The sequence below is a fragment of the Suricata suricatta genome, chromosome 3 (genome assembly GCF_006229205.1).
Source record: "Suricata suricatta isolate VVHF042 chromosome 3, meerkat_22Aug2017_6uvM2_HiC, whole genome shotgun sequence".
Classification (NCBI taxonomy): Eukaryota; Metazoa; Chordata; class Mammalia; order Carnivora; family Herpestidae; genus Suricata; species Suricata suricatta.
This window is the reverse complement of record NC_043702.1, coordinates 10,024,969-10,052,156: the sequence shown is the minus strand read 5'-3', so window position 1 is coordinate 10,052,156 and position 27,188 is coordinate 10,024,969. Positions and strand designations below refer to the sequence as shown.

General features: G+C 38.4%; 1 long non-coding RNA gene across 1 annotated transcript; it reads right to left on the bottom strand.

The window, feature by feature from the left end:
* Positions 1-23,365, bottom strand: LOC115287352. The gene is made up of 3 exons (XR_003906447.1): positions 23,316-23,365; positions 772-858; positions 1-287 (listed from the first exon to the last, which is right to left on the bottom strand). It is a non-coding gene; the product is annotated as an uncharacterized LOC115287352 (long non-coding RNA).
* Positions 23,366-27,188: the final 3,823 nt, after the last annotated feature.

Here is a 27,188-nt window from a genome sequence, read left to right as displayed (position 1 = left end):
CCCTCCTGGACTAGAATTCCATCCATGAATACAAATTCTGGGGGCCACTTGGAGACATGGACGTTGGGGTGGTTGGGGTGGTAGTTGACCCAAAGCAGCCAGGCTGCCACAGCTCTGCTCTGACACTTCCCTTAGGAGCTGCCCACTGACCAGCCCTGGGCTTCAAAGCCCACCGTGGAGAGTTGTAAAACAAGGCCATGTGGTGGGAAGGCAAGGCACCATTTTCTTCCTACATGCCTCCAGGAAGCAAGGCTTCTTTTCATAGGCTCTCTCGTTTTTATCTTTTTCTGTTTGGAGACAGGAGACATATATAAAAGACGGTTTTAGAAAGAGAAACCACAGGTAATCATGGTGATGCCTCTGCCGAATGTAAGAGAAAGCTTACCCAGAGGTAGGAGGTTTAGAAGGAAACTGCTGACCTACTGTGAGAAAGCTGTTTTGCAATTACTCCTCTATGAAAAATGGGAGGGACTGCCTCTTATATGAGGTGTCAAATAAAAAGTATGTGCAAGGCATATGAGATGACTCACACAGGAAAATTCTTCCTGCACACCAAAGGATGTCAACCAGGACCAAATAGTGATTCTACAGCAGTCGTATTTTCCCTTAAGAAAGCAACATCAAAGGTCTGCGTGTCCTTCCCTCTGCATGAAAATAAGATATTTCTCCCTTTGAAAACATGCCCTGCTGACTGTTGATGAAAAGCAAATGAGGGAAACATTGACTATCATGTGGTTGTTGTTTCTCCAACGTGAGGTGACGGGAACTCACAGGTGAAGTATGAAAACAAAGACCTTTTTCACTCCTTCATAGAATATGCTGGACCCCCCAAGGGATCATTTCCAAAGATGTGTCAAGCTGTGGACAGAGCAATTGAAGAGAATTAGGGCTCTGAAAATAGCAGAGGTGATGTGTTGCGTTTAGGAAGAGATCAGATGTGTCCTGTAAATACATCTGAGACAGCAGAAAGGAAGGGCTTTTTGAAAACTGATTCACTTGGACTTGAAAAAATAGAGTTTTTTCCTTCCAATTATCTACTTGAGATCCATTTAACTTATGGGTGTAAGCTCTGTGATAGTCTGCTCGAAACATATTGGAAGCTTTAATTTTTAAATGCACCGTAGAAGAACCATACATAAATATACATATATAAACATATATATAATATACACATATGCAAATATGTAAAAATGTATAGGTGTATAAATAAGTTATATGTATGTATATTATATATATATGCATTTGCATATGTTTACAGAGTAATGTCTAAGAAGTCATAGTATTATTGAAAGAAACAGAACATTGTGTTAATTAGAAATGAGCACTCAATCTTCATTTTATTGTTCTCATTGTGTTCTTTTCTATCTTTCTAATTTCAAAAACGAAGCGTCTGGGATAATTTGAGTGAAAAATCTCAGGGATTCCGTACATGATTTCATGAACGATCAGCCCATCTTCACAGACAATATTGTGTAATTGAGGTTTACCTGTGTCATCCTTTGGCCCGTATACCCCGCTCCCTGATGGGTAGTATTTTGTATATAGTAGATGGTCAACAATTTATAGAACTAGATGTGTTCTGGGGCACGTGGGTGGCTCAGTCGGTTAAGCGTCCCACTTCGGCTCAGGTCATGATCTCATAGATTGTGAGTTCCAGCCCAGTGTGAGGTTCTGTGCGGATAGCTCGGTGCCTGAAGCCTGTTTCTGATTCTGTATCTCCCTCTCTCTCTGCCCCTTCCCAACTCATGCTGTCTGTATCTCTCATAAACAAACTTAAAAAAATAAAAGAAAAATTAAAAAAAATAGATGTGTTCTTTCATATTAGCTTGCTTTCCCAATATTTATACATTTTTCCAAATAAAAAAACCTTTTTCAAATCATTTCCTTTCTCTTTAAATCAATTCCTTCCCATCTTCTCTTGCACCTCTCCTAGACATCTCTTACTTCACAGAGAAAACAGAAGTAATGAAACTGGAATCTCTCCACTCCCGCCTGGAAAGCCCGCAAGTCTGCCACTCTTGTCCTCCTTGCTGAAGGGGTTGCCCGCTCCTGGGAGTGCTAAGCTCCTGAAGCTAAAACAACAGCAGCAACAACCAACCGGTGACCAACACTGGAATTGTGAGCAAGAGTGGGAGACCAGCACTGCACTCCATGTAGGAACTCAGGCCACAGGAAATCACCTCTGCCCATTGGGGCTGCCATGTTGCCAAGTGCTGTATGTGGGATTTGGGACACATCCTGGAGCTGGATTGCACATGGACAGCAAGACAGGTGCCTGCTGCTCTGCAGAATTCTGTTAAGTAGGAGAGGAACAGGCAACATTCAGGCAGCCTTCATTCCTGCTGCTTGGGAAGGCAAGAATCCATGGGTTTTCCTTGGGTTTGGTGGACACAAATAAAACATGGCTTTTTCTTTCTTCAAGAGCATGGTCTGCCAGCATGCTCTACAAGGCTGTGGGATGTATTTCCAAATAGAAGCTGAAATGGGACAGTGGTCAAAACTCGCATCAGCCACATCAGAAAACTGTGCAGAGGAGAGCTCCCACAGGATCTCCCAAGGAAACCCAGCTCCGGAGCCCATGGAACATCACCACTTTCCAGAGGGCATCTAACATGGATTCCAACAGCAGGGCATGTAAGAAGACAGTGAAATTTGCCCTTTTCTTTAATCCTCTTTCTCATTCCTTGTAGGAACTAGAAGTAGAGGGAGGGAAGAAGAAACGGCAAGGAGGAATAGTTCTGAAGCAGGTTCTCAGCTGACAGCAGAGAACCCAATGTGGCGTTCAAACCCATGAACCATAAGATCATGACCTGAACCAAAGTCAGACACTTAACCCACTGAGCCACCCAGTCACCACTGTCAAAGTGGAATAGTTTTTGAAAGAAGAGGCACATTCTTTTCTCTAATATAACTGGCATACTGACACTTGGTTTAGATCATTTTTAACACAATCCTCTATATGAAAAGATTATTTTCAGTAATAATCTTGAAAAGATTATTATAGCAAGAGAAGAAATGCAGACAGTGAAAATTTTCTTTAATGGAACTTCATATATATAATAATGCCAGTAAAAGTTTAAAAGAAACTTAAGATGGAAATAAAATAAATATTAAAAAAAAATATTGAGGTTCAAAAGAGGAAAATGTAATGGATTGATACTTTTAAATTATATTGTTATATTTTTAAAAGAAAAACCTATACCAATTTATTAATCTACCACAGCCATGAATAATATTATAATTTCAGTTTTCTCCCAATTTTTCTGTGACCTATTAAAAGTATTCTTTGCGGGGCGCCTGGGTGGCTCAGTTGGTTAAGCGTCCGGCTTCAGCTCAGGTCATGATCTCACAGTTCGTGGGTTCGAGCCCCGCGTCGGGCTCTGTGCCGACAGCTAGCTCAGAGCCTGGAGCCTGCTTCAGATTCTGTGTCTTCCTCTCTCTCTGACCCACCCCTGCTCGTTCTGTCTCTCAAAAATAAATAAAAAACATTAAAAAATTAAAAAAAAAATAAAAGTGTTCTTTTCATAGATACACTTCTATCCAAATGATGAAACATGTTATTTGCTTTAATTATGAAATGTTTTTTTCACATGTAGCAACAAATCTAAAAATAGTTAACATAAGTCTTAAACATAAGGTTTAAGTTTGGCAGAAATTCATAAAAATTTTATTTTATAATAAATTCCAGAAATTACAATACTATTTAGAACTTTATTTTTTCAGAGTTGATTCTAGAAAATTAAATATCTCTGCAGTTGTAACATTTCCACTAAAATATCTTCAACAAAAAATTCAACACACACTTCTATTACATTGGGAAGAAGTTTCCAATTTTTTTTCTTCTACAAAAATCAGAGCAAGTTGCTCAATAACTTTACTTGACTCATTTATTTAGAACAAGAGTCTAGTTCTTGGTGAAAATGATCAAAGCATTCAATACTGACTTTTTTGGTATCTCTGACATTACAAGGCCATTGTCTTTTGTCATTTCTCCTGGTATTCTTTAAAATTTGATATTTTTTCCATTATAGAAATTATATTTCTTTATATTTTATTTTTGCATAGTCAATGATATTCTCTACAAAGAACAGTTTTTTTTTTGTTTTTAGGTTTTTAAAATAGTATTTATTTTTTGCGAGAGATACAGAGACAGAGAGCAAGCATGGGAGAGGCAGAGAGAGAAGATACAGAATCCAAAGCACTGAGCCCGATGTGAGGCTCAAGCCCATAAACCGGGAGATCATGACCTGAGCAAAAGTTGGACACTCAACCGACTGAGCCACCCAGGTGCCCCTACAAAGAACAATATTATACCCCAGTGTTTCACTGTACATTATTCAAGTTAGATTTTGTCTGTTTGCTGATTTATGTTTGTGCCTCATCTAAAACTTCACATCAGAAAAAACATAATGCAGAAAGGAAAAACTGTATACAGCTATCACTGCTTATTCTGAATCTCTTGTTTACATCCAAGAATATATAGGGGGTTGGAAACATCAACTGTGCCTATACAGTACTGGATCCAGATTCCTGGATCTTGTCGCATATTGTGTTCAGTTAACAAGACATGCTGTCAGATGTGTGTGCCTGCTGTGGTGGCTGTCTCTCTGATTACAATACCAGTCAAGGGGCCCCGCACTTCTTTGTTTATATGTATATTTTATTTTGAGGGGGGCGCAGGGAAAGAGGGAGACAGAGGATCCAAAGTGGGCTCTGTGCTGACAGTGGAGAGCCTGATGCAGGGCTCAAATTCACAAACCATGAGATCACGACCTGAGCCAAAGTTCTACTGAGTTACATAGGTGCTCCTGGTGGCCCCACACTTCTAAGGGTCCTGCTCTTCTCAGAGTTTCCTCCCTTGCTCCTTCCAGGGGTACAACTTGCTGATGCCAGAGAAACTTAGCGTCCCCGGCTGATTTGATTGACCTTGCCCATAACTCTGTTAACATAACATTCATTACGTTTGAGCCACCGGTTCAGCTGAAAATGCCTTCTGTCTCCAGCCGGGACTCTGACTAATGCAGTGCCTTTTGTTTTTATTTTTCAGTGATCCATTTATAAGACACCCCCCATCCCTGCCCCTGCTTTGCCTGCCTAAGCATCTCCCAGCTCTTCTGTCTGCCCCTCTGATGCCAACTCTGCTACATTTTGGGTTGAATCCTTGGAGATCCTTTGAACATCAGTTTTCCTTTCAGTCCAATGGAAAATGAATCTGATAACAAGGATTAAGGGAGATAATGTGTGTAAACATGTGCATCAGCATGACTGGTACATCACTGGTAACACACAAAGGCTGTCTGGTCGTATTACTACAGAGAGTCTGAAAGAGCCATCCTTAGCATAACTCCATTCCTTTGTTTAGAGACATACTCTCCTCTGCTCCTGCAGGGACCATAATGTTGCTTTCTTGTTTCTACTGCTTTGGAATGAGGTGCACAGCATTGGATCATGATATATTCTATGGTCATGACACCCTCTCCTTTTTTGGCCCATACATGGCCCCCTTTTATGTATTTAGTCAGTCATTTCTAATTGTCTAGTAAGCATCCTTAAGCCCCCCACTCAAATGAAAGCAAATTCTTGATGTAATTTACATGTACCTCTCCAGTCCATCCTGCCTCCACCCATCTGACAGAAACATCATCTTGGGCCTCATTTTCAGTATTCCTTAGCTTCTATTTTTGTCTAGTTTGATTACATCTATAGACACTCCTTAAAAAAGTAAGCATGTTTATTTCACTTGTTAACTTACAAAAATCGTTTGCAGTATGAAATCTTTTGATCTTTTGGGATTCATTTTAGTTGTTTTTTTTTTTTTTATAAGGCATCACCACCTTAACCTTTTTTTTTTTTTTTAACATTTATTTAGTTTTGAGAGACAGAGAGAAACAGAGCGTGAACAGGGGAGGGACAGAGAGAGAGGGAGACACAGAATCTGAAGCAGACTCCAGGCTCTGAGCTGTTAGCACAGAGTCAGACGTGGGGCTCAAACCCATGAACTTTGAGATCATGACCTGAGCCGAAGTTGGATGCTCAATTGACTGAGCCATCCAGGTGCCCCTCATTTTAGTTTTTTATGCACTTCTGTTTTTCCAAGATCCCTCCATGTTATTGCATGTCATTATAGTTCATTAATTTTGACCATTATATTGTATTCCATTGTATGACTAGTTTATTCATTGGCTCTCTTTGGGTACATACTTTTGTTGCCACCCAATGTTTTGCCATTCTGAACAGTATTATTATCAATATTCTTATATTGGCCCCTGTTGTTTTGTGCAAAAACTTCTCTTGGGGTGTGCCTAAAAGTGACGCAGTCAGGCCTGGAGCATATGAGTGTTAGCCTTTAGGAGATGAAGCTGTAATATTTTCCAAAGGACCTGCATTAATTACCACCCTCTAATTACAATACATAGTAGATTTTGTGTTTCAAAATCTTATTTGAACTATTGTGTGTGGGTTTTTTTTTTTCCAGATTTAAAATTTGCCAGTCAAATGTCGTGGACTTGTAGCTGACAAAGTGACTGCAAGTCATTGCAATTGTATTGTCCTCTTTCACTAATGATGTTAAACATCTCTTCATTTGTTTCTTAGCACAATGGGATTCTTCTTTTCTGAAATTAATTTTTTAGAGTATCTTTCCTTTCTATTGGGTCACAGATGCTTTTTAAATTGAGTTTTGGAGGGGTGACTGGGTGGCTCAGTCAGTTAAGGATCTGACTTCAGCTCAGGTCATGATCTTACAGTCTGTGGGGTAGAGCCCCGTGTTGGGCTCTGTGCAACTTAGAGCCTGGAGCTGCTTCAGCTTCTGTGTCTCCCTCTCTCTTTGTCCCTCCCTGACTTACACTCTGCTTCACCCTCTCTCAAAAAATAAAGACATTAGAAAAAATTTTTTAAATAAATTCAGTTTGGGAGTTCTTTGTATATTCTTAGAGTTACTCCTTTCATGGTTGTGTGTACAAATTTATAAAGTGTGCTTTTATTTTCTTTAAAGCATTTCTGATGAACAAAAGGACATTTTAACAGAAACAATTCCTCTTTCCCAATTAGTCAATGTTATTGTGTCTTGTTTAAAAAAATATTTCTCTACCAAAGATCAAAAACATATTCATGTATCTTTCTACTAAGGCTTAAGATTTTGTTCTTGACATTGAAGCAGTGATCAACACTTAAAAACAAATACCGAGGTGTCTGAATAAATATTTTTACTTCACAATAAGATAGTTTATTAGATGTAGTTGGGATGTCCAAATACAATAGTTTTAGAGACATGCTGATGATTTGAAGAAAATGAGTGGAGGGTCAAAACCAAAAGTATCACTGATCCTATCCATGAATGATGATAAACACTTGCCCAAATATTAGGCGAACATTTAAAATTTTAGACTTTCATCTAAATGCAGTTGGATACTTCACTTCTGGATTTTCCTACAAGCATTTTAATTTGTCACAAACATTAGATTGCTCTCAGTTCAGCTCTTCTTTCACTCAACTAATGCTTATTGAGTGCCAACTCTGTGTCACGGTTCCATTAAATGCCTGATTAGTCTTGTCTCATAGTAAATGGATGCACCTGTTTTTGGAACAAAAAAATGTTTTGTATAAAAAAAGAAATATATGTCTTTTTCTAAATTTTCAAATTTAAAATGCAAATGATTTCTTTACGCTGAAGCTAAACATCTTTGAGTGTATTTTGGGAGTTAGAAGATAATCATCTATCCTGCAATATATTTTCCTTATTGCTTGTTCCCTCTCATTTCGGTTTTGCATTTCTTTCTAGGCCCTATATTTCTATGTGCTTTTCAAATTGTAAGTATAACATACACAAAAAATTCTTTAATGTAAGTGCTTCAATATTTTTTTTCATTTTGTTGAAGGTGATTATTTAAAACCTACTACTGAGGTTTGATGAATCAGCAAGTATATTACATACAAAAATATAGTCAAAGCATCTATTTATGAGGTCTGTTTTCCAAGATGAAGCATTCTCTTTTATTAGAATTCACTATATCTAGGCACTAGGCTGGATTATGAGATAATTTTGAAATCAAATTAAATGAAAAAACACATATAATTGTATTTCATGACATATTTAACATGTTTGAAGTAAAATAAGTTAATTAATTTTCATGTGAAAAGTGGCAGGGATGAGATTGTATTTTATACCATGTGCTAAAAACCTGAATCCGTGCATGCACGCACGCACACACACACACACACACACACACACACACATTCTTCTATAAAAATAAGGGGAGATTTTATTATTTTTTTAATTAAAATGTTTTTAAATGTTTGTTTTCAGAGAGAGATAGAGAGGGAACTAGCAGGGGAGAGGCAGAGAGGAAGGGTGAGAGAAAACATCCCAAGTAGGCTTCACACTGTCAATATGGAATCGATGCAGGGCTTGAACTCATGAACCATGGGACCATGACCTGAGCAAAATTAAGAGTCAGGTGTTTAACTGACAGAATCATCCAGGTGCCCCCTTAATGGGAGATTTTATAAAGCTTTCTTTCAGTGGCAACAGAATTAAGGATCCAAAAATTAGGAAATTAAAACAGATTTTGACGGTTTGAACTGGTTTGAAAAATTGACTTACTATATATAAACAAAGTATTGCCACAAGCAAAGGTGAAACTTTTTTTTTCAAGCACACGCAAAATATTCCCAAATTGACCACACTTAATAAATAAAGTACATGGGATTAACATTATACATATATATGTATTATACCATATATTCTCTGTCCCCAGAGAAATCTCACCTCTGCATTTCCTTGCTCTCCTGTGTCATCTTATAACTGTTATTATCCACGTGGTGCATTTTTCAAAAAGCAAACTCTGTAAGTCACTTCAGATTTTTTGAGTGTCACTTTAGTTAATAATATTATCCATAAATCCACTTAACTGGGCACTTGTAAACTCCAAAAACCTGAAATGCCCATTTTTGGGAGGAAGTAGCCAGACACCGTGCTGTTTCCAGGTGATTCCCTCCTCTTCCCTCAGTAGACCTTGCTTGCCACCAGGGACTGAGTGCTGGCACGTAGTCTACCAATTAACTATTAGAGAAGACAAGTTTATTTCTTGTTTTCTTAAACAATGGACAGAGAGGAAACCTTATTGTTTCCATTAGTGAATTGATTAACTGAGGCTTGGTGGTGAAAAATATTAAAAAGTTCTTATTTTTCCTCTATCTTATTAGAAATTTAAAAGTGTTGCACAGCCTGCTCTACTTTGGATGCTTGTTTCTGTATTGCAGTGTTTGCAGTAGTGCTATTAGTATTGCTGATACCTTGTCCCCTGCCCCTTGGCTTCCTGCTGCTCCTTTCCTGGTTTGCAAGAGCTGCTCACTGTGGGGCCAACACTCTGGCCTTCTCTAGCTGAGAGCTTCCTCCTGCCACCGGAAGTAAGAGGAGGTAGTGCCCCCTGGCACAACTTTCTCAAAGGGGAATGATCACCCGAGAATAAACACCCCCACTGTCTTAGCTTCCGGTGGCCAATTCTCAGAAACCACTTGGTTTCTGGAGGGTTCTCAGTGGGAGGAAGCCCTAGTCACTATACCAGGGATCTGGTCATTCATTTATCCTTTCCTAGCTCTTCTCCCTTCCTCTTCTACTTGCTGCATTTCTTCATTTCCTGGTATAACCCACACCCAGTTCCTAGTCTTAGATTCTGTTTTGAGAGTGATCAGAATAAAGACGGGTAGCTATGATTTCCGTTATCTAGGGCACATTCTCATTTTCCTACTGTTGGTTGGTAAACCATACACCTTCTGGAGAGAAGCCACTCATCTTTTATGTTAGTTATTCTGGAAGAATCAGAGCTTTAAGGTCCCTCTAGTTTAGGGGTGTAGGCATGTGGGCTGGGACTGGTTAGGCACAATATCCTATCCCCCTTCCTTCATTCATGACTGAGCCAAGCAATCTAACCACACGTTTGATACACACTTGCTGACAGACAAGCTTTCTCTTCTTTCTGGATCACAGTCTCTGAAGATGCAGATCATGATCTCTGAACACATACACACACACATACCACAAAAAACACAAAACACAACAACCCCAAAGCCTATCTGAAGCAAGAAGGCATGATAAACAAGAAAGGGAAGTCAAGGGGTGCCTGTGTGGCTCAGCCGGTCAAGTATCAGACTTTGGCTCAGGTCATGATCTCGCCATTTGTGAGTTCAAGCCCCGTGTTAGGCTCTATGCTGACAGCTTGGAGCCTGGAGCCTCCTTCAGATTCTGTGTCTCCCTCTCTTTCTCTGCCCCTACCCCATTCGTGCTCTGTCCCTCTCTCTTTCTCTCAAAAATAAATAAGCATTAAGAATTAAAAAAAAAAAAAAAAGGAAAAGAAAGAAAAGAGAAATCAATCCAAGGAGGAATTCATAAATAAAACAGTGGGGGAAAGTTCAGAATATGTTTGGTCTCCTGGGTCTTGTTGAGTCTCAGACACAATCTTTGGGTGTTCCAGTTATCTGAGCATTTCACCGCTTACACTTTTCTGCTAACCCAGTTTAAGATGGATTTCTGTTATAAAGACTCAGAATTCTGATAATCTTATACACTCTTTCTTCTTCAGTGAACAGAGGTGAAACATAAAATAATAAAACACACAGTGTTCCATCTTAGGGTATGCTTGATGCTTAATTTTTTTGAACTCTTCTGCTTGTCCATGATGACAATACTTTTACCATGCAGGTAAGAAATGAATCATTCTTTTCAATATCATCAATGTTTGGCTTCTGTACTGAGATGGCTTTTTCAATGTTTGTTGAATGAATGAGGGAGGGAGCCTAAGTGCAGAGCCTGTGGGCAGAAAAGCATTGTGCACTTAGGCAACTAAAAGAGGCCAACATGACAAACATTTGAAGTATTTAAAGAGCCTTTGGGACCAAAAGAGGCTGGGAAGGCAAGCAGGTGGCCAGGTCAGGGCCACTAGGCGTCACAGTCCCAGAAAGGACCTTCTGCATTATGATTTGTATTTAAATGGCACCTCTGGGGCACACATCTACTGTGACTGGTACCCCACCACCCCTGGCACAATATGTGTACTGTAGCATCCCTGGGTCAGATGATGAAGAGACGGGAAGAACACCAGGCTGCTTCCGTACCCAAGGAAACTAGGGAGAAAGAGTTTTGTTGTGGAAATCTCACAGATAGCTAGAATACTACATGCAAAGTTTTCATACTTAACCTCGATTTATGGTTGATCTGTTTGTCCATTCTGGATGCATCCATTATTAGCAATTGCTATTGACAGGAAGTTCCAACACATGTACGGACATTAACACATACACAAACACTTCTGCCTGCAATCCAGTTTCCAGGACTACAAAAATGCAGAGTCTAGATGCAATGGCTTCTCAAAACTAAATAAAACCACCCTCACATCTACTCCTACAACCTAATGGCCAGTCTCCCAGGAATGTATTGAATTATTTTTTGTATTTTTTTTTTTTTTGCTGAGGATATTTATTCACACTTTGCTTTCAACTCTTTTTGATGTATTAAAATGAGAATGTTTTATTACACCTCACCTCCCTTGCAAGAATTACTGAAATATCATAATAAAACCCACATGTGTTTCCTGAACGGAAGTAACTCTCTAGGAAATAAGCAGAATAAAGTATGCAATCTTAATTTTACTCTATCCTGAAATTATTTGCTTAATGTGTGCTCGGCCATAAAAGAGCTTTAAAGCAATCATACATGAGATTAGCATATATGACAAGGAGAGAAGCAGTTTGCTTTTCTGCCTGATTTCCAAAAAGTCGCATGGCTGATTTAATGAGAAAATCCAATTTCTCTTTGTTTCAGGTGACAAGTAGTCCCCAAAGGACATCGTCCGTTCCCTGACTCAGAGTAAAATTAATTCCTTGCTTTGCTTGCTGCAGGAGCCAGATATTTCTAGGCTTAAATGATGACTCTGCCATGTTTAACCTCTACAACCTACATTTAATATTTCTTAATCTCAGTGTTCTCAATTGTAAATGGGAATTATAATGACTTTCCTATAGGGTTTTTACTAGATATGGAAATATACATACCTAATGTGGTGTCTGGCATGGATGTTATCTTTTTATTACTGGATTTAATGGTATTTCACCCATTTGTAACTAAATTACAAATATATTCCAATTATTATCTAGATCTTAACCCCACTTGGATATAGATTTCTCTCAGAATGCCAAATCCTGTCCTCTTGAGTATCTTCCCCTTTCCAACTTGATATACTTCTTCAAGAATTTTTTTCATCTTTTTATTAAAATCGTTTATTGTCAAATTGGTTTCCATACAACACCCAGTGCTCTTCCCCACAAGTACCCTCCTCCATCACCACCACCTCTTTTCTCCCCTCCCCCTTCCCCTTCAACCCTCAGTTGTTTTCAGTATTCAATAGTCTCTCAGGTTTTGCATCCCTCTCTCTCAACTCTCTTTCCCCCTTCCCCTCCCCATGGTCCTCCATTAGGTTTCTCCTGTTAGACCTATGAGTGCAAACATGTGGCATCTGTCCTTCTCCGCCTGACTTACTTCACTTAGCATGACACCCTTGAGGTCCATCCACTTTGCTACAAATGGCCAGATTTCATTCTTTCTCATTACTATGTAGTACTCCATTGTGTGTGTGTGTGTGTGTGTGTGTGTGTGTATACCACATCTTCTTGATCCATTCATCAGGTGATGGAAATTTAGGCTCTTTCCATGATTTGGCTATTGTTGACAGTGCTGCTATGAACATTGGAGGACATCCAGATGGCCAACAGACACATGAAATGATGCTCAGCGTCACTCATCATCAGAGAAACACAAACCCAAACCACACTGAGATACCACCTCACACCAGTCAGAGTGGCTACAGTGAACAAATCAAGGGACTATAGATGCTGGCGAGGATGTGGAGAAACGGGCACCCTCCTACACTGTTGGTGGCAATGTAAACTGGTGCAGCTGCTCTGGAAAACAGTGTGGAGGTGCCTCAAAAAACTATCAAACCAAGGATTTTTACTTCTCTTTCAAGATGAACACTTCTTTCCCATATAGACAGCTACCTATTATCTTTTCCTTCTTATTCTGAAACAAAAAGCATGTGGAACCTGTCATTTTATCTTCCATGTTTATTAATCTTGCATCCATTTTTTTCTTCTCTCTTTCTGTGACGCATCCTGGTAATTTCCTCAGCCATATTATACAGCTCATTAATTTTCTCTTCTACTGTAACCCACCCATGGAATTTCAATCAGCCACTGGTAGGTGTATCATGAAGCTATTAAGGGATGGGCAAGGCGGTGGCCCTCAGTGCTGACTGAATATCGCTTTGCTTGAGGATGCTTTAAAAATCCTGATGTTGAAGCTCCATCCCAAACCATTTAATCTGGGAACTAGATATAAGTAGGTATTAAAGTTATGAGGGTGATTTCAATGAGAAACCAGTTGTGAGGATTTCTGGCAAGAGGATGATAAGCCATGTGTGGGACCTGACTGATGACAACAGAATGAAACAACAAATTCCATTTCTTGAGCTCTTACATTTTTTAAAGAATGATGATCAACTTTGAAGGTATTTATTGTGTATTTCAGCAAGTAAAAAAATAATTAAAAAATTTATTTATAAATTCCAGAATGAAAATTCTGAATTGGTAACTCTTATTTATGATGTTATAATTTTTTTCTCTTTGAGTAGATGATGCTCTTCTGTACTAGAGCAAGTTTGGTATATGTGAAGGGCAAGTTTAGGGACAATAACAATGATAGTAGTAACAGTTGTGTTTGAATATCTTCTGTATGTCTGGTGCTTTATGTTTTCTTCCAATTTTTACAAGAAGTTGGGTGTTATTAGTTTCCTGTCTTGCCATTGAGAAGACAAACATGGGAAGGTTCAACAAACTGTCCAAGTTGACACAGCTCATGAATGGCAGAGCTCTGATGCCGACCCCAACCATTTTAACTTCTCTATCCCTCTGCCCTTACCAGTTGGCTATTTATTGATCACCACAACCATTATTCACAGCTGATTGCACTGCCTGGAGAATATGTACTGCCACTCCTTGGAGGTCTGTGGCACAGCCCACAATCAGTCATCCTTGGGCAATTGCCTTTACAGGTGTCTCCCTCCTGGAGAGATTTTCCAACAGCTGGCTGGAGATACTCTCTAATCCTAAAGATGCTATGATCTTCAATTCTCTATCCTCAATCCCTCACATGGTGGCCTACAGAGAAAAAGTCTTCAATACGTATTTGTGGAACAAATAAATGAAATGAACAGAGAAAAAGCAAAATCAGAAGTAAGTCCTTTAGGGAGCATGTGTAAAGTTGACAACTGCTCTAAATTTTGAAGCAAATTACATGGGCCTTGAAATAAAGCCAGTCTTGGTTTGAGACACATTTTTATAACCATGAACCTTGTTTATCTTTCTCAGCTTGGATTACCTTACATATAAAGTGGGATTAATAATGATGACTTACAAGTGTTGTTTTATAGATGACAATCCCATCATATGTAGAGGACCCAGCATAAATACCTTCTCAAATATGACACCTATTTTCATGGTGGTGTGTTTTGTCTTGTGAAGTTTGTAAACGCCCATAGTCTACTAAGTTTTAAAGAAACTGGAAGGAAATTTATGTGTTTTCCACAGAGATTTCTAGCACAAATTCTGGATGGCCTTTTAATATAGCTTTGAGCACACTGAAACTCATTAAGCCAATACATTCATAATTAACTGAAGATTTAAATTATATATATAATTTGTGGCACTTGGGTGGCTCAGTTGGTTGAGTGTTCAACAAGTTCAGGTTCTGATCTTGCGGTTGTGGTTTTGAGCCCCACTTCGGGCTCTGTGCTGACAGCTCAGAGCCTGGAGCCTGCTTCCGATTCTGTCTCCCTCTCTCTCTGCCACTTTCCTGCTCATGCTCTGTCTCTCTCTCTCAAAAATAAGTAAGCATTAAAAAGTAAAAAAAATATTATATATATAATTTTAAATATATATAATATTTAAATACATATCTATAAGATTATACATATATATGCTACACCACCAGCTTTTAATAATTTAATCTTGATTTTAGGAATTTATATTAAAAAAAAACTGTTGCTCTGTATTGTTTACTTCTGATTGTTTAAAATTTTGTGCTTTTTTGAGACTAATAACTTTTTATTGTTTTATTTGCCTAATACAATATCTGCTTAAATGTTCTCTATAAGTGACTTAAAATATATGGGTTTTTTGGAAGAAGAACTATGATCACAGACCTGGTAGATAAGGGGCAATTTTGTATAATTTTCTGAACAATAACAGGAGGAAAAATACCAATTTTGAGAGAATTATGAGAGAAATACAAGAAAGGTGGATCAACCAGTGAGTGATCTTCAACACAAACATTTCGATCCTTGTTCCCTTTATCTCCCTATAGTCCAAGATTTTAATACTGATCTTGAATCAGAAATGATTAATAGGTTCAATGAATTGGCTCATAAAAAGACTGACATTTCAGTTTCATTCTAAACTCATTCCTGTTTAAGACCATAGACAGTTTTTGCGACTGCTGGGTTGCTCAATGGGTTAAGCACTGACTCTTGATTTTGGCTCATGTCATGATCTCATGGTTCCTAAGATCAAGCTCCACCAGTGTCGGGCTGGGATTTTCTCTCTCTCCCTCTCTCTCTGCACACTATCACCCTGTCAAAATATATAAATAAACTTAAAAAAAAAAACCATAGGAAGTTTTAATTTTATCTTTAGAGGAACTCCAGCTCACCACCTTCTATTATTTCAGCGATAGATGATGTTTCTGGCCAACCCAGTGAGTCATCACATGTTTTTTGTTTTTGTTTTTGATTCTTTGTCTTTCATCACAGTGTACATCACCTCAGGTAATCCTTCATAATGCCAGCTTTGAGCCAGCAAACTTTGACCAGACAAACTGCCATTTAAAACCATGTGGCCTCCAATTAGAAAGCCACCTGAAACACTAGGAGAGTGTAATCATTTTAGGTAGGTTTTCTGGGAAGGTGAGTCTTTCCGTCTTGAACCTATTGGTAATTTTACATTATTAAGTCATATGGTAGAATAATGATACTGGCCAGGAATATCCACTTACAAAATGATTTCTTGTTTTTACAATGTTTGGCTGAGCTTCTCAGGGTTCCTAATGAGAACTAAATACTAGCTCTAATTTCTATTTAGCAATGGAAACTCAATATGTAGTTTTCTTCAATGAGACGTTTAAGCCACCTAGGTGGCTCACTCAGTCGATGCTTGGTTTTGGCTCTGGCCATGATCTCATGTTTTGTGAGGTCAAGCTCCATGTTGAGCTGTTTGGAATTCTTTCTCTGTCTCCTCCCCCGCCTCCGCCCACATCTATCTGCCCTGCCACTGCTTGAGCATGCTCTCTCTCTCTCTCAAAAGATAAATAAACATTCAGGAAAAACTACCCTTCAAAGGGAAGTTTCACCTGGGTGTCGGTTCCTTATCTCATTCCCTGGCTTTCTTAGATGTAACTAATACTTTAATTCTATGCTTATCAATTCTGTTTTAAAGTATAATTTTAGCACATATGTAATTATGCTTACCAATACCGTGATTAGGTTTTTCTTTTTGTTTTTGTTTTTGGTGAGATTCATATGTAGGCTCCCAGATCTCGTATTCTTAATTCAATATGATATTTCTAAAACTCATCTCTGTCATTTGTAAACAAGACTCATTTGTTTTCATTGCTGCATAATACTCCATGGTAGTTATACAAAAACTGGTTTGGTGTGTCTCTTTCCAGTGGATGGATTTTTATCTCCCTTAAGCATTTGGAATATTCCTGTATCCTTCTCATGGTATACAATGTGCAGGAGTTTCTTAGGATAAAAATTTGCTGAGCCATGGATATAGCTGTCTTTATATTTCTTACAAAGTAGAAAGTAAGTTGTTTGCCAAAGTGGTTGTATCAGTTACAACTTCCACAGGAGCACATGCATTTTTGTTGTTTCGTATCCATTACAGCATTTGATGTGTGTCAGGTTCCCAAGTACTTGTCAGTCTAATGAATGTAAAATAGCACCTCACTGTGATCTTAACTTGCATTTCTTAGATCACTAAGATCTAAGATGTACAATAAAATCGAACTTTTTTCATATGTCAGCCATATATATTTATTCTTCCATATAAGACTTTTTTTATGTCCTTGATGAATTTTTCTATTATGTATCCTAATATCTAATTTTAATGTATTAAATAGTTATGCCATTTCTTAATAATTTTAATGCTATTTTTAACATATATAATGATTCTTATTTTCTGAACTCTGTGATTCATTTGTGAAACACTGCACTAATATTAACCATATTAAAAATGTTTTTTAATGTTTATTTATTTTTTAGAGAGAAAGAGAGAGAGACAGAGCTATCAGCATAGAGCCTGATATGGGATTCAAACCTAGGAACTGTGAGATCATGACCTGAGCAGAAGTAGGACGCTTAACTGACTGAGCCCCCCAGGAGCCCCTTTTATGTTCTTCAAAAGCCTTTTATAATTTTTTTATCTAATATATTCTGAAATTTATGCCTGAGTATTTTAGAATTTTTGTGTGTGGCAGTAGTGAATGGGATCCTGTGTGGTTTATTTTTTCTTTTAATCTTTCTTATGAATCTAATGCTTTCTGATAATTTCTCGTTTGATTTTCTTGCATTTTCTATCTAGACAATGATATTGTTAACAAAAAATTGTATTTGAATTGGAAGTTCAATTCAATTTCAGTTGAGTCTTTCTTTTAAACTTTATACTGCTTTTCTTGCACCAAATTTATTTATGTAGTAAGACTTTTAGTAGTCTTCAGAATAATACTGGAGGTAGAAAATATCATCTTTTCTCTATCTTTGTGGGAATACTATTTTTATACCCCTAAGTATCATGTTTTCTGAGTGTTCCTATTAGTGAAGTTTCCATCTATTCCATCTACTAAGAGGTTGTTTTTTGTTTTTTTTTTTAACCTTTTGACCCCCTTCACCCATTTCTCACACCCCTATCCCCTGCTTCTAACAACCAATCTGTTCTATGAGCTTGTTTTTTGAGGGGGATTAGATTCCACATAAGAGATATCATACAGTATTTGCCTTTCTGTGTGATTACTGATATGCCTTCTAGTTCTATACCTTCCATTTCACTAAATGTTTCAACTATTTATAAACTGATATTTAAGTCATCTATGGAATTTTTTAATTCAAAATTTATTTTTTTGTTTCACTAGATTCTATTTTTAAATATCTCCTTGTATTTATTGTTGAGCTCTTGTTGTGTGCTAATCTTTGTGGGCTTTTTAAAGTTTACTTATTTATTTTGGGATAGAGAGAGGGTGTGTGCAACCAGGGGAGGGGGAGAGAGAGAGGGAGAGAGAGCATCTTAAGTGCAGAGCCAGACGTGGTTTTCTCTTATGAACCTCGAGATCATGACCTGAGCTGAAATCACGAGTTGGACACTTAACTGACTGAACTACCCAGGCAACCCTTCGATATTGTCAATTATAATAAGAAAAACATATTTAATCTTTGTCCCATTTCTGGCAAGAGCTCCTAAAATCCTTGTAATTCCTTAAATGATGGCTGGGAAGGCGGGGAGGATGTGCCTGTTGTTATGTTAATGAGGTGTCTTTGTAACCAACCTTTGATTAGAAGGTTAGAGTTTTTAGTCCCACCCCCTAACTTCCCCTTCCCCAGGGAGGGGAGCAGGAGGGGAGATTGAATCCATCAATGATTTAATCAATCATGTCTATGCAAAAAAGCTTCCCTAAAAACTCAAAGCACAGCTGATAACCTGGATTTGTGACTAATGTCTGAAGTGGGAGCTGGTCTTGTAAGATGGGGCCCTAATTTGGGGTTCTGATGCTATCTTCAGATAGATAGTGTCAGAATTAAATTGAATTGTAAGGTATTCAGCTGGTGTCCGGTATCCAAAGAATTGCTTGGATATATGTGGAAAACTCCTTATTCCATTTAAAAATTTGGGCCCAAACCTTAACCTGTTTATGCATTTCTCCCTTCATGCATAATCCTTTGCTCTAGAAAGAAAAACAGTTGTGGCTTGGGTGGCACTAAAATTTTTAAGTGTGGGTCTGGATAATAATTTCTTTTATGTGCCATTAATGCTTTGCTCTATGCTTTTTGGAATACAAGAGTTTTAAAATTAACAATGTTAATGTGATCTGAGTACTATCTATGAAAATTATGTAACTTTGGTAGCTGCTTTTTGACTTTGGCATTTTGATTCAGTGATGGAATCATTTCTGTTTGCACTTCCCTTCTGGAAACAATATATGTATTTTTTCATCCTAGATTTGAATTGCACTTTCTAGTTCACTTCCAGTTCTACTCATGAAAGGAATGCTTGACTTAAAAATTAGGATCCAGTTCTCTACTTCACCGTAAACCATAAACCGTAAAAATGGTCTAAATAAACACATTTCACCCAGAAGCCTCATAAAAATATTTTAAGTTATAGATAATGTCCTGTTTTAAAATGCACTGAAAAGATTTTGTGAAACAAAGCTTTTTCTGTTTTTAACAGGTGCAAGTAAATTAAAACTGGAGCTTCATTCAAAATAAAAAAACAAAACAAGAAACTGTTTGTTTTAGGTAGAAGATTATTCACCAGAAACAGAACTGTCCTTCTGAGGTTGAGCTCTAATATGATATGTATTTCAGTGTGTTTACTTTCCTAGTGACTTTAATATGTTTTTCTATTATTTGTTCCTAAGACTTTAAAACATATTGAAGACATTTATCACAAAATTGAGAACATTTTACAGGTCTTAAATATTGCTATTGAAATTTAAACCCAAAAATAAATTATCCTGTGAAAAGAGATTTAAAACTAAAAAATTTCAATTTACTTTGATAGTGATTTGCCCAACAATGATTTTTATAAAATATGTTCTGTGGAAATACTCTGGTTTCTTTAATGTTTATTTTTTGAGAGAGAGAAAGAGACAGAGACAGAGAGACAGAACATAAACCAGGAGAGGCAGAAAGAGGGAGACACAGAATCTGAAGCCGGCCCCAGTTTCAAAGCTGTTAGGACAGTAGAGAGCCTGATGCAGGGTTTGAACCCACCAACCATGAGATCATGACCTGAGCCAAAGTCAGACGTGTCATTGACTGAGCCACCCAGGCACTCTGGAGATAAATAAAATTTAATTTGATTTCTATTATCTGTATAATATCAATTGAAATAATCTATAAATAACCATAAGTTCCAGTTGCCATTTAATATTTAGTTACTATAAATATTTATAATAGAGCTTTTGTAATACCCAAGATTTCTTTATCGTCCCCAAAAAACCAGAAACCGCCAGGGAGACGGAGTCACGCATGCAAAAGCAAAGGGTTTAGGCTCACCTGGGCCTAAACTTGGGCTCACAGACTTTACTGAAGTGGTGGATCCATGCCGAGAGCCCCGAACAAAGGTGGGGCAGGGCCTTTATGAGTTTGGGAAGGGGGAGTTACAGGAATCCAATTATTATTGACAGGTTTATCCAATTACAACATTTAGAGTGTTAACCAATCACAGAGTAGACCCAGGACCCAGGACCCTCACATAGGGTGTAACTAGCCTTAGGCCTGCCCTTAGGAATGTTAAGGGTATTACAAGGGTGGTCCCTCTTGCCTTGGGCAATCTGTGCCCTTCTATTGTCTCAAACCGGCCTCCTTACACTTTCTGAATATTAAAACTTATAACTGATGCTTAGATTAAAAAATATTAGAGTTAACTAGTATGTTTCTAGTGTTATTGTAATTTTGGTTTGTATAACTTGACTTTTTGTTTTGAGAGACTAATGCATCAAAAATTGTTATGTGTTTTGGACACACAAAGCATAAAGGTAGAATTCATGACATCAGTTACTGAAAGAGAGTAACTCACAGAGCTGTTTTGCATGTGATTGAAATCAAACTGGTATAAATTCAAATAGGATTGTTTTTACTTTAGGCTTTTGAGTGTAATCCCCATTTTCCCCACAAAGATAATAGCTAGAGAATATACATTGAAAGAAAATATGAAGGGAAGTTAAACATTTTTCTATGAAAAATCAAATAAACACTAAGAAGAAAGTAAAGAAGGAAATTAAGGATAATAAAGCTGTAAGATGTATAATAAAAACTGGCAAAATGAGAGAAATAAGTATTTCCAAAACTATCTTGAAAAAGGACAAACTAAGAGAACTCAAACTTCTTGTTTGCAGAATTTACTATAAAGCTACCATAATCAAAGAAGTGTGGTCATGGCATAATAGACCAATGGAAAAAGATAAAGAGCAGAGAAATAAACCTTTGAGGGCGTGGTCAGATGATTTTTGATAAAGGTGCTAAGAATCTCAGTGGAGAAATGGCAACCTTTTCAACAACAGTGTTGGGAAAACTGGATATTCACATACAAAGGAATGAAAACCAACAAAATAACTAGCAATCCCATTTTAAAATCTGCAAAGAATTTGAATAGACATGTCTCCAAAGAAGGTAAACAAATGGTCCTTTGAGCCCATGCAAAGACGCTCAACATCGCTAATGGGTGAGGAAATACAAATCAAAACCACAGTGATATACCACCCCACATCCATTAGAACGGCGGGGATTGAAAAACAACAAAAACAGAGGAAATAACAAGACAATATTCAGCCTTAAAAAGAATGAAATTCTGCTACATGCCACCACATGGATAAATCATGAAAATACTAGGCTAAGTGAAATGAAACAGACACAAAAAGACAAAATTGTATGTCACTTATATGAGGGACCAAGAGTGGTCCAATCCATACAGAGGGAAAGTAGGATAATGATTTCCAGTTGCTGAGGTGGAGAAGGGAGGAAGTTCATGTTTGATGGGTATGGGATTTCAGTTTGGAATAATGCCAGAGATCTGGATGGGAAAGTTACGGTGACTGCACAGGAAAGGGAAAGCCCTTAATGCTAATGGATTGTACACGGAAAATGGTTACATGACATATCTTATGTTATGCATATTTTATGACAATTAAAAAGTTATTATGTTAAATATTTATTGGAGGTAATAAATGCTTAATACGGTTTTCAAACAATGCAGAGGTGCATGAAGTAAAAAGAGAACGTCTTTCTTCCCTTACTTGTGTAAGAACACGAATCTGAACCTAACAGATGCCATGACAGGCTTTAAGTTTCCCCTCTAAACTAGGTCTAAAGGTCAGTCTCTCCAGAACTATTAGACTGGTACACATTGCCCAAGGCAAGAGGGGCCGCCCTTGTAATACCCTTAACATTCCTAAGGGCAGGCCTAGATCAGTTATAGCCTAAGGCTAGTTACACCCTATGTGAGGGTCCTGGGTCCTGGGCCTGCTCTGTGATTGGTTAACACTCTAAATGTTGTAATTGGATAAACCTGCTGTCAATAATATTGTGTAATAATAATTGGATCACTGTACCTCTGTCACAATTTCCTGTAACTCCCCCTTCCCAAACTCATAAAAGCCCTGCCCCACCTTTGTTCAGGGCTCTTGGCATGGATCCCCCACACCGGTGAAGTCTGTGAGCCCGAGTTTAGGCCCAGGCGAGCCTAAACCCGTAATAAAGCCCTTTGCTTTTGCATGTGTGCTTCGGCCTCCCTGGCGGTCTCTGGTTTTTTGGGGGCGATATTAAAATCTGGGCATAACACTTGTACTCCTCCAAAAATTCCTTTTCTCTGAAATGAAATTTAAAGCAATTTTATGATATTAGTCCGGATTCTTAAGTAAAGAACACAGGCAATGTGTAGGAAATCTTAGTAAAAATATTGGGGCTTATAAAGAAGAAGATGAAAGTATCCTTGACTAAAGAGCAATTAGTTATATGGGATCATAAGTGTTTATCTAAATATAAAGCTCAGGCAGAGCCTGGGTTCTTTCTAGACGGTTGAATAATTTCTGGAGCACAGATGGACTTTTTTGGCTCCTCACAGATACAAAATGTGAGGCATGTTTATTAGATAATCTCTATGCACAGCAAAGCATTTTTCTATTTTATATAGAACTTATTATTACACTCAATAGGCCTTTAATCCTGAAATCCTAACCTCAGAACTCTGCCCTGGGAAAACGCTTAGTTGAATACGTTCTCGCCATGGGCTTGTTTACTCATATTTGTAGTTCACTGGGCTAAAGCAATGAACTTAAAAGCCAGTATGCTCTTAATTGTTTAAAATTCTCACCCCACTACAGCCAGACTTCCTCCTTATTCTCTAACTTAAAAAAATATATATTTTTTGTATATTCTTACCCCTCTAACTTAAAATTCCTTCCCTTTCCCTTACTTCTAAATAACCTCTCCTACCTGAGACAGAACGTGTCCTCCGTGGCCTTTCCCATCTACTGCAGGGTATGTGCACACTCTTTATCACAGTACTTGGGCTTATGACGTTTGAAGTATCTTTCTGGGAGTGTGAGTGCGTCAGTCGATTAAGTGTCTGACTCTCGATTTCGGATCCCAGCATGATCTCATGCTTCGTGAGTTTGAGCCCCACATCAGGACGGCTGTGGAGCCTTCTTGGGATTTTCTGTCTCCCTCTCTCTTTCTTCCCCTCCCCACTCATGCTCTTTCTTTCTCTCCCTGTCTCTCAAAATAAATAAATAAACTTAACAAGAAAAAATAAATACCTCTTTCCTTGTGCCTTTCTTACTTAGACACTTCATGTGGATAAAACTTTTTGCCTCTCTGTATTGTCCACACACATAACAGGATATTATGGCCACACTAGATACATAATAGAAAATCAGCAAGTTCATATTAATAGCATTCAGTACTAATAGACATTTTCTAAAATAGTTTGTCAAATTGATTTCCATACAACACCCAGTGCTCTTCCCCACAAGTGCCCTCCTCCATCACCACCACCTCTTTTCCCTCTCCCCCTTCAACCCTCAGTTCATTTTCAGTATTCAATAGTCTCTCAAGTTTTGCGTCCCTCTCTCTCCCCAACTCTCTTTCCCTCTTCCCCTCCCCCTGGTCCTCCATTAGGTTTCTCCTGTTTTCCTGTTAGACCTATGAGTGCAAACTTATGGTTTCTGTCCTTCTCTGCCTGACTTATTTCACTTAGCATGACACCCTCGAGGTCCATCCACTTTCCTACAAATGGCCATATTTCATTCTTTCTCATTGCCATGTAATACTCCATTGTGTATATATACCACATCTTCTTGATCCACTCATCAGGTGATGGACATTTAGGCTTTTTCCATGTTTTGGCTATTGTTGACATTAGACATTCTTTAATAATGTTACCTTCATATCTCCCTATTGTAATACAAAGCTTATTGTATTTAATGTATTCAAATCATTCCTTTTGCATACGTTGGGTATAGCCTCTTACATGATTACATGACATGATACTCAATTTTCTTAAACTCTCACAATAAACATGTATTCATCAGGCAGATTTTCTAGGCTTCTCTTTGGTTTGAGATTAATTCATGCCAAGATTCTCCTTCCTGTAATAATATATTTTTAGAGAACGTAAAATATCATTATCCTTACCATTGTATATATTCAGGTATTTGGAGAAAAATACATTATGTTGCATTAAAATTTTTTAAAAGAACTCCTATTATTTTGAATGATCTGGACTGGCTAATATTTTGATTTAAAGAGTTGATTTGATTTGCACAAAGAAAATATGTGCTCTTTTATAGTTCATTCCACTATATATTTGATTTAATGAATCATATTGCAAAAATGATTTTATTTATTATTTTTAAATGTTTATTTTTGAGAGAAATAGAGCATGCCAGAGTCAGGGAGGGGCACGGAGAGACGGGCATAGAGGATCCAAAGCAGACTCTGCACTGATGGCAGAGAACCTGATGCAGGGCTTGAACCTACAAACCGTGAGATCATGACCTGAGCTGAGGTCAGACACTGAACCAACTGAACCACCCGGCACCTTGCAAAACTGATTTAAAAACTATGAAAACTGAAGGGGCACCTGGGCAGCTCAGTCGGTTAAATGTCCAACTTCGATTCAGGTCATGATCTCATGGTTCATGAGTTTGAGCCCCGTGTTGGGCTTTGTGCTGATAGCTCAGAGCCTGGAGCCTGCTACAGATTCTCTGTCTCCTCTCACTGCCGCTCTTCAGCTTGTGCTCTGTATGTTGCTCTCCCAAACAAATAATAAAAACAATTAAAAAAATAAAAATATAAGTATGAAAACTGGAATTGATCTAGTTCATGTTTCCACTTTGATTGGGAGGCTAATATAACCTTTGCCTATAGCTAGCTATAGGTGAGGCCAGTGATGAACTCTGTCTATGTGTGTATGTGAAATCAGTGCTGGTCCGTACCTATGTGTGTAAATGACTTTATAACCCTTGACTTCACCAGGAGCCTGTGCAGCGCATGGTAGAGGCTGATTTGTCTCCCAGAGCAGCAACAACACTACCACTGAGGAACTCATTGGAAATTCAGGTTCTCAGGTTCCACATCAGACCTAAAGCAGAAACTCAGGAGGCTGGGCCTCCAGATCCGAGTTCTAATTAGATTTTTCTGATGCACTGTGAGTACCCAAGTCGCTGGCCTACCCAACAGTGACTGCGAACACAACTCCTACTCCATTTGGTAGCAACATGCGCAAGCCTTACCTGCAGTCATTGGGGTCATGTTATGATCAGTGTGAGTCAGTCTTTTTGGTTTTTAAATGTTTATTTTATTTATTTTGAGAAAGAGAGAGAGAAGGAGAGGGAGAGAGTATGAGCATGAGCGGGGGAGGGACAGAGAAAAAGGGGGAGACAGAGAATCCCAAACAGGCTCCGCATTGTCAGCAAAGAGCCTGATGCAGAGCTCCATCTCACAACCGTGATTTCATGACCTGAGCTCAAATCCAGCATCAGATACCTAATTAACTGAGCCATTCAGGCACCCCTGGTCTGAGCCAGTCTTATGAATGCTCTTTATTTTCACCAGGATTGGTACAAGGATGGCATGCCCACTATTGGGCCAATAATGCATTAGAAGAAAAGCCAGCTCTGGTGGAAAAGATTCTGCTTCCTGCTAAAAAAGAGAGAGCCAGCCTGTGAAGAAAACATTATTTTACTCCCAATATATCACCTAACCCCTGATTTCTGCGTGAGTATAGTTGGTTGTCTGATGTCTGAGTTAGCAACTGCCACGTTGCAGCTAAAAGACAGAAATGTCATCTTGGTGGTCAGCTGTGGCAGAGCTCCTGAGCAGACCCGGAGGCCACCTGTCCCAGGGGTCTTGGTAGGTGAGCTGTGATGGATAATCCTTGTGACTTAAGGCATGGGGGGTGGATCAAAGGCACCTTTATTTTCAGTCAACACATCTTGAGTGAGTGACAAAGCTGTGTATGTTTACATCATGGCAAACATCCTACCAATTGCTATGGCTTATAAAGAAATTGCCAGCTAAGTGGTTTTAGGTTTCCTCCGGTTCTTAAATAATTATGAGGAAAGTACCAGAGTTGGAGATGATCCAGTGCCTCCATTTTCTAACTGCGCTTTAGATTAAATGAAGTTTAGTGAATTTGTAATGGCATCAGGAGAGTGGAGAAGAGAAGCAAGCCCAGTTGGTGAGTGCATATAATGATTCTCTACTGGGGTGGAGACGTGGCTGAATTCCAGTGAGCAAGGGAGCAAGGGAATTGAGAGCAGGTTGGGGAGGAAATTGGTAGATGTTCATAAAGAATTAGGGTCTTAAGTATAGTGTACAGCAATAGCAGAATTTTAAAAATATACTTTTTAGTGTTTATTTGTTTTTGAGATAGAGCCAGTGAGAAGGAAAGGGGCAGAAGGGAGGGAGCAGATGATCCAGGACAGGCTCTGTGCTAACAGCAAAGAGCCCGGTGCAGGGCTTGAACTTACAAACTGTGAAATCATGACCTGAACCGAACTCAGACACTTAACCAGCCTGAGAGAGATGGCTGACTTTTAAGAAGGGAAACAAACGTGCTACGAGGAAAAGAGAAGAAGTTAAGGGTTTTTTCCTGAGGAACTGAAGAAGGCAAGTTTTATTGTTTTGTTTTATACTAATTAGTATTTTATGTAATTAGGTAACTCTTTAGGGGGCCTCCAAGACCACCCATGTGTTCAGTGATTTGCTAGAAAAACTCAGAGATTCAGCATCGAGTCATAATTATATCAACAACACAGCACACAAACACAGCTGGGTGTGTAAGAAAATAGAACACAGGAAGAG